The sequence below is a fragment of the Carlito syrichta genome, unplaced genomic scaffold (genome assembly GCF_000164805.1).
Source record: "Carlito syrichta isolate Samal-C Ts95f unplaced genomic scaffold, Tarsius_syrichta-2.0.1 Scaffold303983, whole genome shotgun sequence".
Taxonomy (NCBI): domain Eukaryota; kingdom Metazoa; phylum Chordata; class Mammalia; order Primates; family Tarsiidae; genus Carlito; species Carlito syrichta.
Window position 1 is genome coordinate 386643 of NW_007248079.1, and position 12219 is coordinate 398861.

Genomic DNA, 12219 nt, shown 5'->3' on the forward strand with positions numbered 1-12219 from the left:
ATAGTTACTCCAACTCTCACAGTTGCTGCTGCTTTTTTTTTTCCTAATTTTTTATTTTCAATATTACCTTTTGAGTCTAAAATTTGTTTCTTCTACATAGTATAGAACTGTATTGTTTTGTGTCCAGGCTCACAATATATGTCTCTTGATTGACATGTTTAGTTCACTTACATTTTAATGTTATTGCTTATAGGCTTAAATTTACATTTGTCCTTTTGTTATTTGTTTTTTATGTGCCATATCTTTGTTGTTTTTATCCTGTCTGAAGTTTAAAGCGCTTCCTTGATCTGAGATATATATATATAATTTCATAAAATTTGGAAAATTTAAGACCATTATTTCTTCAAAAATTTTTTTGTCTCCTCCCTCTGGACTCCCAATTCCTGTATGTTAGTAGAGTTGTTGTCCCAATGTCTTAGACATTATTTTCTTTTTACTTCATTCTTTTTTTTTCTATTTTTCAAACTTGAAATTTATATTGACTTATTTATAAGTTTACTGATTTTTCTTCCAGCTCAAATCTTCCATTGAACTGCTCTAGCAAACTTTTTTACTCAGTTATTGTACTTCTCAACTACAGAATTTCCACTTGGCTTCTCTCTCTCTATTATTTCCATTGGTCTATTAAAATTATTTTTTTGATGAGTAATGTCTTTATGCTTTCCTTCACTACTTTACACATTTATTCTACTTATTGGAAAATGTATTTATAATAGGTATTTAAAAATTTTAGCCTGCTAAGAGCTATATCAGGATTTATGGACAGTTTCTGTTGACTGCTTTTTTTTTTTTGCTGAAAATGAGTCACATTTGTTTGCTTTTTACCATCTCTTATAATGTTCCTAAATTCAAAACTGAACATTTTAGATATGTTGGAGTGGTTATGGATTCTGATTTTTCTTTTACAAAGCTGTTTTGGTTGCTGCTTTACATGTTTGTTTACTCAGTAATTTCCCTGGAAAAAATCTGTGGTGCGTGCCTTTCTTACAGAGTAAAAAAACTTATGTCACTGAATAATTTTAACTTTAACCCTGTTTTTCTAGGCATCACCTCAGCATCAGTATAGATTTGTAAGCAGTTCATAATTAGTCAAGGATTGAGTTTAAATATCATGAGTAAGACTTCTATTTTCTGAGGATAGGTTTTGTTTAGGATAAAATTATAATTTTTTTAGAAATCAGTAAGTTTACATATCTACGTTGCTTTCTACTTTCCTCCAAGCCATCTTCATTTGCTCGGTATATGTGCGTGGCTTCATATTTAGTCATGCAAGTGTGGACAGCAAGAATCTTCTGTCATATCCTTTTGCAGCCTTATTTGATCATGTAGCTTTCCAGACTGTCAAGGACAGATAGCATCTTGTAGAAATTCCTTCTTGCAGTTTCATTTCCCAGATTTTCCTGTTATGTTTCTGATTTACTTGCCCTACCCAAGACTGTGCTAGAAACTTATTGTGATATTGACCTTTCCTCTTTGCTTGCTGCTGATGTTGCTACCCTTCCAGAAATTCCTGAACCATGAGGTATTTTCATTCTTTACTACAAATCAAATAAGAACACCTTAGCAACAGAATTGTTGGTTTTCATGGCCTGTGCCTCCATTCAAGAAATTCTAAACACACATAAACGGGTGCAGGGGAATGAAATAAGTTCAACTTAGCAATGCTATGACTCATGATTTTTACCCAAGGTTCAACAGTTTTTTTTAAATAAATGCTTCACAGTTTGTTGTGTACTTTTGATCAATTTTCAGAATTCTGAAATCGTTGTTTTTAATAATTTGGTCCAGTTTTATTGTTGCATTTTTACTGTACAAAATTGTCAAACCTCTCACTTCACCAATCTAGAAGTTCTGTCAAAATATAAATTAAAAATTATTAGAATATTTTATTCTATCACTAAAGAAGGAAAAATAATCTTAAATTTATATCATTCTCATCCTCACCTTTATACATCCAAAGGATCTTATAATTAAGCACATCTTAATTATTTTAATCATAGGTGAGGAAATCATGACAGAGTGAGCATCTAGTAATATTAAAAATAAAGCTAGAAATATTAGAGTATAATATTAGAGATACTATACAGTACTATTTTTCACTTGCCTTACTTTAACTGAATTATGACATAGTGGCTTTGAATGGATATTAATGGAGTAACATTAAATAAGGAAGATGGGAATATAAAATATAGAATGCATATTAGACTATCAAGTCAAAAGATTTTCTACAATTTAGAAAGCAAATATCTGTGATTCAATAACAATAAAAGAACCATTAAGCAATCTTCTTGATTTTACTTTTTTTAAAAGAACTAGTTCCCTTGGTAGTAGTGTAGTTTAGAAAACTCTAAATGTTTACAGAGGCCAATCATGTCAGAAAAATGAATAAAACTGAACAGAGAGGGTACTGCCACTCTAGAGAGAAATGACTACTAATTGTCATCAGGCAAGAAGGTGTTGTTATAGTGTTATAGAAATCTGATTTTTTTTTTTTTTGCTTGTTTATTATTGTTTCATTTTTGTTTAGCTACAGGGTCCCTTGCTTTGTAACCCAGATGGGAGTGTAATGATGTGATAATAGCTCATGGTAACCTTGAACTTCTGGCCCCAAGTGATCTTCTCTCTTGGCCTCCCTGAGTACTGGGATTACAGGTAAAAACCCAAGATCTTATTCCTTATAAGAAGCTAAAGAACCAGATTTTTAAAATGTGTAATATCTTGAAAAATGTATTATAGGAATATGTTTATAAGTCTGTGTGTGTGTGTGTGTGTGTGTGTGTGTGTGTATAATATATAATATATATAATACACACACACACTTGTGTGTGTATAGGCATATATTTCACCAGAATTATTCCTCTAACTATAGACATTATGTGTATATGTATTTTAAGCAACTTCAAAACATGTATCTTCAAGAACAACTCAATGTAATGTCAATAAAATTGAATTGTAACATTTTTGACAGCTGTCATAATCAGCTGAATACAATTTAGAGTTAGCATAATATTAACTTCTACATTCTTCAACAAATAAGACAGAATGACTCATTCATTTAAAAATTCATTTAGTTTTTAGAATCAATTTATAATGAATGTTAAATGGAAGAGTTCTAGATAAAATCATTCAAGTAAATACCACCTAGTTGTACTATCACCAATATAGATGTTTAAGCTAAAGAAACTAATACAACAACCGTTGTTAAATATCTACTATGTTCAGGTTCTTTGCTAAACAACAGAGACGTAAATGTGAACAGTGCATGGTTGAGATGCATAGTATTGTATATTTTTAAAATAAATTATATTTTGGTATATGTATATACTGCAAATTGGGGAGTAGATTCGTTTACATTTTCAATAGTGCAAACAGACAAGCCATGTTTAGAACTATTCAATTTCTAGTAAATTTCCAGTAATTTATTTGTATTGATAATTAGAGTTGTAGACAAAAGGTTGTTATAAGAAACTTGATTAATCATAATTATGTACTTATAATCTAGCATTAAACATTAGAAAAATACGTATAAATTAGATATAAAATTGAACATGCAGACATTAATATTAAATGTTCTCAGAGACCAATGGTATGGGAAAATGTTTACATAATATTGTAAAATATTATAAAGTATATAATATTGCACAGTATGCAAATATATAAACAGCATGATTTCTAATGGATTTTAATAGAAAAATAAGTAAGGGAATATGAAGATATATGGATGAGATGATAGACAAATATGTAGAACTATGGATGCATGTAGATAGATAAATAGAATTATAGATAGATAAATAAATAGATAAGAAAACAGGTAGGCATGGATAAGTAGTCATTACAAAAATTTTGCTGTATATCTAATTTATGGGACTATGTAATACTTTTGCCTTTATGCTTTACTGGAATATTTAGAAATATTTATACAGAGATTTCACATCAAATTTCTAATCAGAAAATAACCACCCACTCTCTTACCCACCTCCACAATAACAGAATATCCCCTGTGTGCTCTAAGTTCCTGTAGGATTCAATACTTGCATAAACATTCTTGCATTAAAAAGAATTATAAATAGATTATGATTTTATCGCCTTTATTCAACTGTAACCTCTTGAAACAGGAACAATGCTATTCATCTTTTTCTTCTAGAAATAAATAGCCACACCTAGCCATAGAAGAAAAAATTTTAAATGATATCTTCCAATTGCATTACTAAAAAAATAAGTACTGAAATATTTTTTCAGTTTCTAAGAGATGACATTTTAAAGTGTTAAATTTTGCCAGGAATGTAACTTGAAAATCCTCAGAAATTGGAGGGTTTGCTTATTTGAGAATGTATATATCAAAAAGGTATTACATTTTATTTCAGTATTTAAGCATGGATATACATATATGTGCACACAAATGTGTTAATATTATTTTATTATTACTATAAATATTAAAATAATATTATTTTGATCTTATTATATAGATTTTATTGTATTTTCAGTCACTTTTAGGCACTTGTCAAAACAACTGCAGAAGCATTTATTGGTTAGTTTCTGCTTTACCATTTTCTTTTTAGTTGATATTTACTAACTGACTAATAGTCATTTATTTTTTATCTCTAGAAAGACCTCCAAATCCAGTGAAATTTACTCTGATTATTTTCCCCAGTGATGAAGTATTTTGAACTTCTGAGGCCTTTTTATGTGAGTGTAGAGGGATAAAATACATCAAATTGAAATTTTTAAAACAACTACAATAAAATGATAAATTAGATAACTTACAATGTAGAAGTAAACTTGTACCATTAAATGATGTAAGAAGCCTATCTCGCATAAATGAATTGTTTTAAAAATCAAAGAAATATCATTCTGTTTAATATTTCCTGTAAAATGATCCTTCAAACACTGTTTTTAAGAAATGTGACTTGTTGCCTTTGTATTGCGATTTTTTTTTGCAAGCACTTATTAGCAATAGTCATCCTTTCAAATAGACTAAACTCTCAGGTTTGAAAGTACAACCTCGTTATTCTGTATTTATTGACTTTTAACGTTTAATTTGCACCAGTGAAGCACTCTAATTTCTTTGTTGGAAACTAATATTAATACTTTCTTGAGAGCTTGCATATCACCTAACTGGGACCACAAATATGACTAAACCTATGATAGTTTAAGATAGATGATAGAGTAGATGATAGTTTAGGGTAGATGATGTGTATCAGCTGATTGCACTTTGGTCACAGATACGATTCTACTCTTAGTCTCCTTCCTTTGAATGCTATACAATGCTGTAGACAGTGCTGCCTTTTCAATACCATTAGTCAGTCACTTACCATTGCCCATGAGTCTATATATATATATCTCTAACTGGGGTTACATTATTTTTTTCCTAAGTGAATGACCAGATGTGTCATCAACAGCTCTTCTCATCAACCATATTTTCATCATTACTGACTTTCAGAGTCAAGAGTAAGTAGGGCAACAATGGAGCAGCTACCTATTTTTAACATATAGCCCCAAACAAGTCTGTCTATACATGGGAGAAAAAAAAGCTTAGATTTTTTCGATTCCTAATCAACGAGTCATGAGAGACAGCTGTTTTGAAGTCATAGTTGTAAACTGAGGGTGAGGTGTTGGTGTAACTGTAGTGAATAATATAGGTGTCTGGGTGGCTATACATGTGTTTACTTGTGGTATCTATACTTGAGTATGTTCGATTCCAGATTGCTTCTATATCCACACAAACTTATGACTTGTTGGGGCTGGCCAGCTAAGATGGACATTTCTGATAACATAGTTAATTGATGTCCCACAATCAGATTCCGTGCTGTTTTTAAAGTAGTGTATAATATTTCTGCTACAGATTACATAATCATGTTTCAAAATCTTACAGTATTATTTATAATAATTCTACATAGAGATGTTCCTACCGAGGTTTACCATAAACTTTACATGAATTATTACTGAAACAAATAATTCTAACATGAAGGGACCCACACTATAGTTTTGATCTGCTGCAGAGTCCTTTCTCTCTCTGGGCCTCTTTAAGCTGATAGATATTCTTGTAACTCAATAAATGAGTCAAAGCAGTATTCACATGTGTCGAATACATTACTTCTGTAACCTGAAGAAAACTGCTAGGAGCTGCACTTCCTGGTTAGGGAAAGATGAAGTATATTCTTTACTTAGGTGAGAATGTCTTGGCATGTCTCAGACAATTGGATCCTTGAAAACTTCATTGATGTGGTTGGTGGTACTCCAAAATTTATTTTGGCTTATCTCCAAACTTCTGGAGCACATAGTTCTTTTCATGGGCTCCAATATTCTTGTCTCTTCTTGCTCATCTGGTTTGATTAGTTTTATGTCTTTAATTTTGTATACAAATATTATATACAATGTTCAGATAGTTCAAATTCCTTAAGACTATATTATCACATCAGGTAGAAGAGTTAACATAGCCCTAGGGTAAGGCAGAAAGCACATATATCTGTCCTTAATTTATGAATACAACTTGTTTCTCATCATATCTTTGATTAGGATTGGAAAAAAATGCATTTGGTAGTTTAATAGTACAAGCCATATATTGGAGTTGTGTTTATCTGCTCTGAATAAGTCTACTCATCTCTGATACTATAACCACAATTGGACTACCAATTATTTATCTTTGAGGTTGCTTACTATATGCTATTGTAATCTACATGTTTCGTTTTATAGGTATAAGACTAGTAAATAAATTGGATATGTTAGGTGCAAACACTCCTGATTCTTTTAGGGTTTTAAGGGTGTCATTAATTGATGCCATTTCACCAAGAATGTGAAACTTATTTTATTTACTAACTTTTTCATGTGCATTTGCATTTGTATATATTTATGTGAGAGTGGGAAAGGGTGTTTTACAAGTTTCTACTTGACTTTATTATGATAAATCTTATCCTCTTAACCAAGGAACAAAGAAATGTGTGGCTTCAACCAACTACCATCTATATCCATTCCAATTATATATTTAAGGTTTAGAAAAATGATAAGTGGGCAAGGCTCAGCAGTTCAGCCTGTAATCCCAGCACTTTTCAAGGTCAAGGGGAGTGAATTGCCTGATACCCTGGGTTCTAAACCAGCCCAGGCAACATGGCGAGACCTCGTCTCTACAATAAATCAAAAATTAGCCAGGTGTGGTAGCGTGCACCTGTAGTTCCAGCTACTTGAAAGGCTGAGGTGGAAGGATCACTGGAGCCAAGCAGGTTGATGCTAGAGTGTCCCTGAGCATGCCACTGCACTCCACCCTGGGTGACAGAATGAGACTCCAATCCCAAAAAGAAAAATGTAAGTGGATAAGACTCACTGGTAAGCCAGATCTAAAGAAGGATTCCATTTCTTACTTGATCCCATAAGTCTCCACTATAAAAGGGGGCAGAAAGAGTGTCAGAATTTCAGAAGTGGTTGCACATAACATATTTCAATCTATTTACTAGTTTTATACCTTCCAAAACTAGACATGTGAATTAGGAATAAGTTATTTCAAAGGGAGGTCTATGATTGCAATATATGCCCAGGTATCAATGACAACTCAGATTCTATACCCAACACTTCTCAAAATGTTTAGGCATTTACCTTTTTTTAAATTATGGGTGTCAGAGTAAATAGGTACCAGATTAAATGATCAAAGACCAGGGAAATCTTAACTGTACATACATGGTGTTTCAAGGTTCTTCCTTATGGTGATCCCACTTTCCCTTTGATGCAATTTTAAGAACTGACTCAGATCTGACAATTGGGCAAGAGATCCTTACTTATTCAGGAGAGTACCATCAGTTCCCTGATCATACATCTTTGATACGTTTTATTTGTATAGATCGATACATATTAATGTTGAGTGTCACTCTGTCTTGCTTCTGAAATGTTATTTTCTAAAAATCAACTTCAGAGGTCTACAGACATGTTGTTACTTGATGTTAATTATAGATCCCATGTCAATGGGGAGAAGTGAGAAAAGATCCTGAGGGATGCAGAAGTTGCATGGCAGAAGCCTTTGAAGCCTCTGTGTCCTGTTTAAGCAAGAGGGAGCAGTATTCTCTACTGGAAAGAAAAAGTCTTCCTTTGCAGACCTACAGGTCTCAGAGGGATCTGAAATTTCAAGATTTTCAAGGGTATTAATTTCAGATGCCATTTTTTTTTCCTAGTCAAGATCTTGACCTTGATGTAGCATTCTGTCTAGTGTTGAAAATGCAATAAATTTCTGTTGTTTAGGCCACCCAGTTTGTGGTACTTTGGTACTGGAGCCCTAGCAAACTAATTTAGAAAGTATCAATTGTGACAATTTATTTTCTACATTAAGACTCCTGGTTGTAAATTAAAGAAATTCATCTGAGCTAACTTAAAAACAAAAGTCAATTTAAAATCAAAGATTCAATAGTGAATCATGGATGACAAAGGTAGCAATTCAGGTCATTGTGAGTGAATAAGTTCCAGGAACTAACAAACAAATAGAGGCCTCTTTGAATCTCTTTGTTCACCTCTTCTGACATGCACTCCATTATCTGTGTCTGCTAATAGGCTTCCTTTTCACTACTGGCCCACACGGAGAAAACCAGGGTCACTCAATATCTCTGAGAAATAGAATCCTGTCTCTGTTTCTCTCTTCTTCTTCCCTCGTTTTATTTTTAATTCTAAATTCAAGAGAAATAACTTTTAATTAAGCAAGTTTGACTCCAAGTAAGCCAACAACTGTGACCGCAGGTGACAGGAGCTCCTATAAAGACCAGCACTTTAGTAAATCCCATGTACAGTGAGAAAAAGGAACAGTACCCAGAAAAGTTTGAAAAGGATATTGTAGAGAATCTAGTAGATGCTCACTTCTTGTACTATTTGGTTGAAAGGTTTATTGAGATGTTATTCTTTACTTATATCCTCAGTAGAATAACTTGAAAACTTTGCAGAGTAAAACTTTGGAAGGTCATAGTAATAACAATACCAATATTTAACTATGTTTATTCACTTCAGTGCATTTGCATTATCACATAATTCTTGCTAAAATTGGTGAAACATTTAAATCAATGATAATTATTATGCTGATGAAAAGATTGAGGCTCATAATAATTCACATATATTTCTTCAAATAGCCTGTTTAGAATAAGGCATAGTCAAGACTAAAGTTTTCAAATATTTTAGTACAGCAAATAGCCCAGAAATAGAAGAATTGCACTATATTAGGATTTCAGAAACCTAGGTTATGGCATCAATCATGAGTTATTTACAACATTCATTTTTTGTAACGTCTTTCATTTTCTTTACATAATACTATATGTTTATCACTCTCTAAATTATTTCTTTGGCATTGTCACTAACTTGTATACCTTCCTCTTATTTTATTTTGAAGATTTAGTTTAGTTTACATTAAAAACAATATTAATTACCACCAACCAATTGGTGTTTTTATACTGATGTTTTTACTCGTATGTTCCTATATGTTTTATATTTAAACAGTTTTGATCTTATGTCACCCAGAGATCTATATATCTCCATTACTTACATTTTAGAGGTGTTTGAAACTCATTTGAGTTTTTACTCATAGTTCTAGAACAAGAAAAGACTGGAAAACTCAACATAAATTAGGGGAATATTTCCATTCTCCATCTGAATGCCACTCATTGCGTAAACACAGAAATTGTCAGATGAAGCAGCAATACAGAAGCTCCATAAAGTGCTATTCCCTGCTGAGCAAATTCTTAGAAACACTGAAAGTCTTGAAAGAAAAATGAAGGGAGTCTTCTTTGAAATAAGCATGATGTACCATGCTGAGACAAATCACACTCACAGGGTATATGAACATTGAAAATAGAATTGCAAACCAGAAAAAGAAACAATGAGATGCTAGCTAGAGAGTCTACATCCAAATAAATAAAATGCGAGATTTTAGTGCTTGCAAGAATTTAAAACGTGAAGTTAAGCAAATAGAATGACAACAACAACACATTCATTCTAAGGATTATATATGATTCCATGATTCCTTTTTTAAAAAAAATAATTTATATTCTGTTTTGACTGCGTTGACAAGGCACTCCTATAAAAAGAGAGTGCCAAAAGTGTAACAGTTGCAAACCTAATTAGATGAACCAGATGTGAATATGGTAAAAGCCATTTCTGGAAAAATTGGTTTGAATATGCTGGCTTTTTACATCCTCTAACTTCTTTCTGCAGTGTCAAACGCGTATATCTTTAGTATAAAAACTTATAGCTCATATTCCTATAGAACATTTTTGTTTATGTTTGCCCTTAGCTTTTTATTTTTTGAGACAACAGTTTCATAAAATACTGTCTCCCAGAGTTCCATGTAACTTGCAGTCAGATTACACTCATGCACTTCTGCAAATTAAAGAAGAATAAATGAATCATAATAACTTGAAAAGCAGTGACTACAAAATAAATTCCACATGATTATCAAATTAGACAATGAATATATATAACGATACATTTATTTTCATCACAAAGCTTCTTAAAAAATAAAGATGATATTACCTTTTTCTACATTTTTCACAAATATACATACTTCTGTATAATACATGAACTAACAAGTGGAAGAAATAAAATCTAAACATATGTCCAATATGTTATATGCGACAACGTTTTGGGAAATTAATTATAGTATTGTGATTTATCTGAGAAATTATACAAATCTTACTGATTAGAATTAGTTATTAGAAATGTCTACTTATGAAAAAAGAAAAAGTCCAACAAAAAATTGTGAGAAAAATAGTAAGATAATTATGGTTTATATTTATAATATAAACTATGCAAGTACAGCACTTTATTTTTCAGTTTAATTATAGTATTATAGAAATGAAGCAATAAAAATAAAGTGTACTAGAAAATATTTCAGTCACTAACAGAACATAAGAACATTGTTTATATACAACTTGGGTGGTTTAAATGTATTCTTATCACAGTAATTTTTAAATAATAGAGTTCAAACACAAAAAATAAGATAATATATAAGATTGCATAGTAAATTTATTGCTGTGTTGTTCCTTGAGAATCGATGTCTATTCACTTATCCAATCTTTACAGAATCCATAAAGCATAATTTCTTCTAGAAGCTATGAAAAATAAGGTACAGCCTTTTCCTCAAAGTACTTATGAGGGAGGATCCAAGCAAATCGGAATTATTTTTTGGAGGTCAGTTCCTTGTGCTCCAGGCTTCTCCCGCTAAGTGAGTGTTCTAGGAAACCATCAGCATCACTGCACCAGCTAAGGTTGCTGTGAGAAGCTGCATTCGGCTCCAGTGAACTTTCTTTTGAAAATTTAGTCAATGTATCTGCCCATTTTATGATGGAGGATTTACAAGGGCACTGCCCACACCATACTGTTAGCAGTTTTTGACCAAAAAATGGCATGACCCACATCCTCTACCCTCCATTCACCCAATTTCTCCTCTAGTAACTTTTTTGTTTGTTTGTTTCCCTAGATGAAAAAGTCCTGAAAGGGAAATGTTTTGCCAATGTGGTAGAGGACAAACAAACAAGCAAAATAACCAGCAGAAGCACTGTAAGACATCTATAAGCACTGTAAGACATCTATAAGTACTACAAGACATTGACTTCTAAAACTGTTTTGAACAGTTGAAAAAGCATCTGAAGAAGTGTATTACATCAAATGGAGAGTAATTTGAAAGTGACTGACATTTAAATATGCAAGGATAAATACACAATTTAAATAAATTCCAGAATTTGATGAGGGTCCCCCTCATATGATACAATTAGAAAGAAAGAAATTAAAACTTCATCAACTTTAATGCTCTATGAGTGCTATAAATAAATGCTGTCTTCAAGTCATACAATATTTGGGAAAGCGTGTGAGGAAATAATAGAATTTAAGTTGTATGTATAATGATGGGCAACATTTACAAAGCGAGTACATTTGATGCCAAAAAAAAAACATGAGAAGGAGTTTGCACAAGCATGAGTACTGGGTGGGGAGCTATGTGGATGACACCAGAGGTTATGTTTGACCAAAGTATTATACACCTGAGGGTAGAAAAAAGCCTGCAAGTGGTAAATATATTAAAAAACATAATGGTGTGTAGCATAGGCTCTGGAAACATGTTTACTGGTTTCACATCTGGCTCTCCCACTTTTTGACATTAATTAGCTTGCTTAAACTCTCTGTGGTTCAGTGTCCTCCTATATAAATGGGATGATGATATATGCTAGCTTATAAGACAGTTCTCAAGATCAAATGAGTATGTAT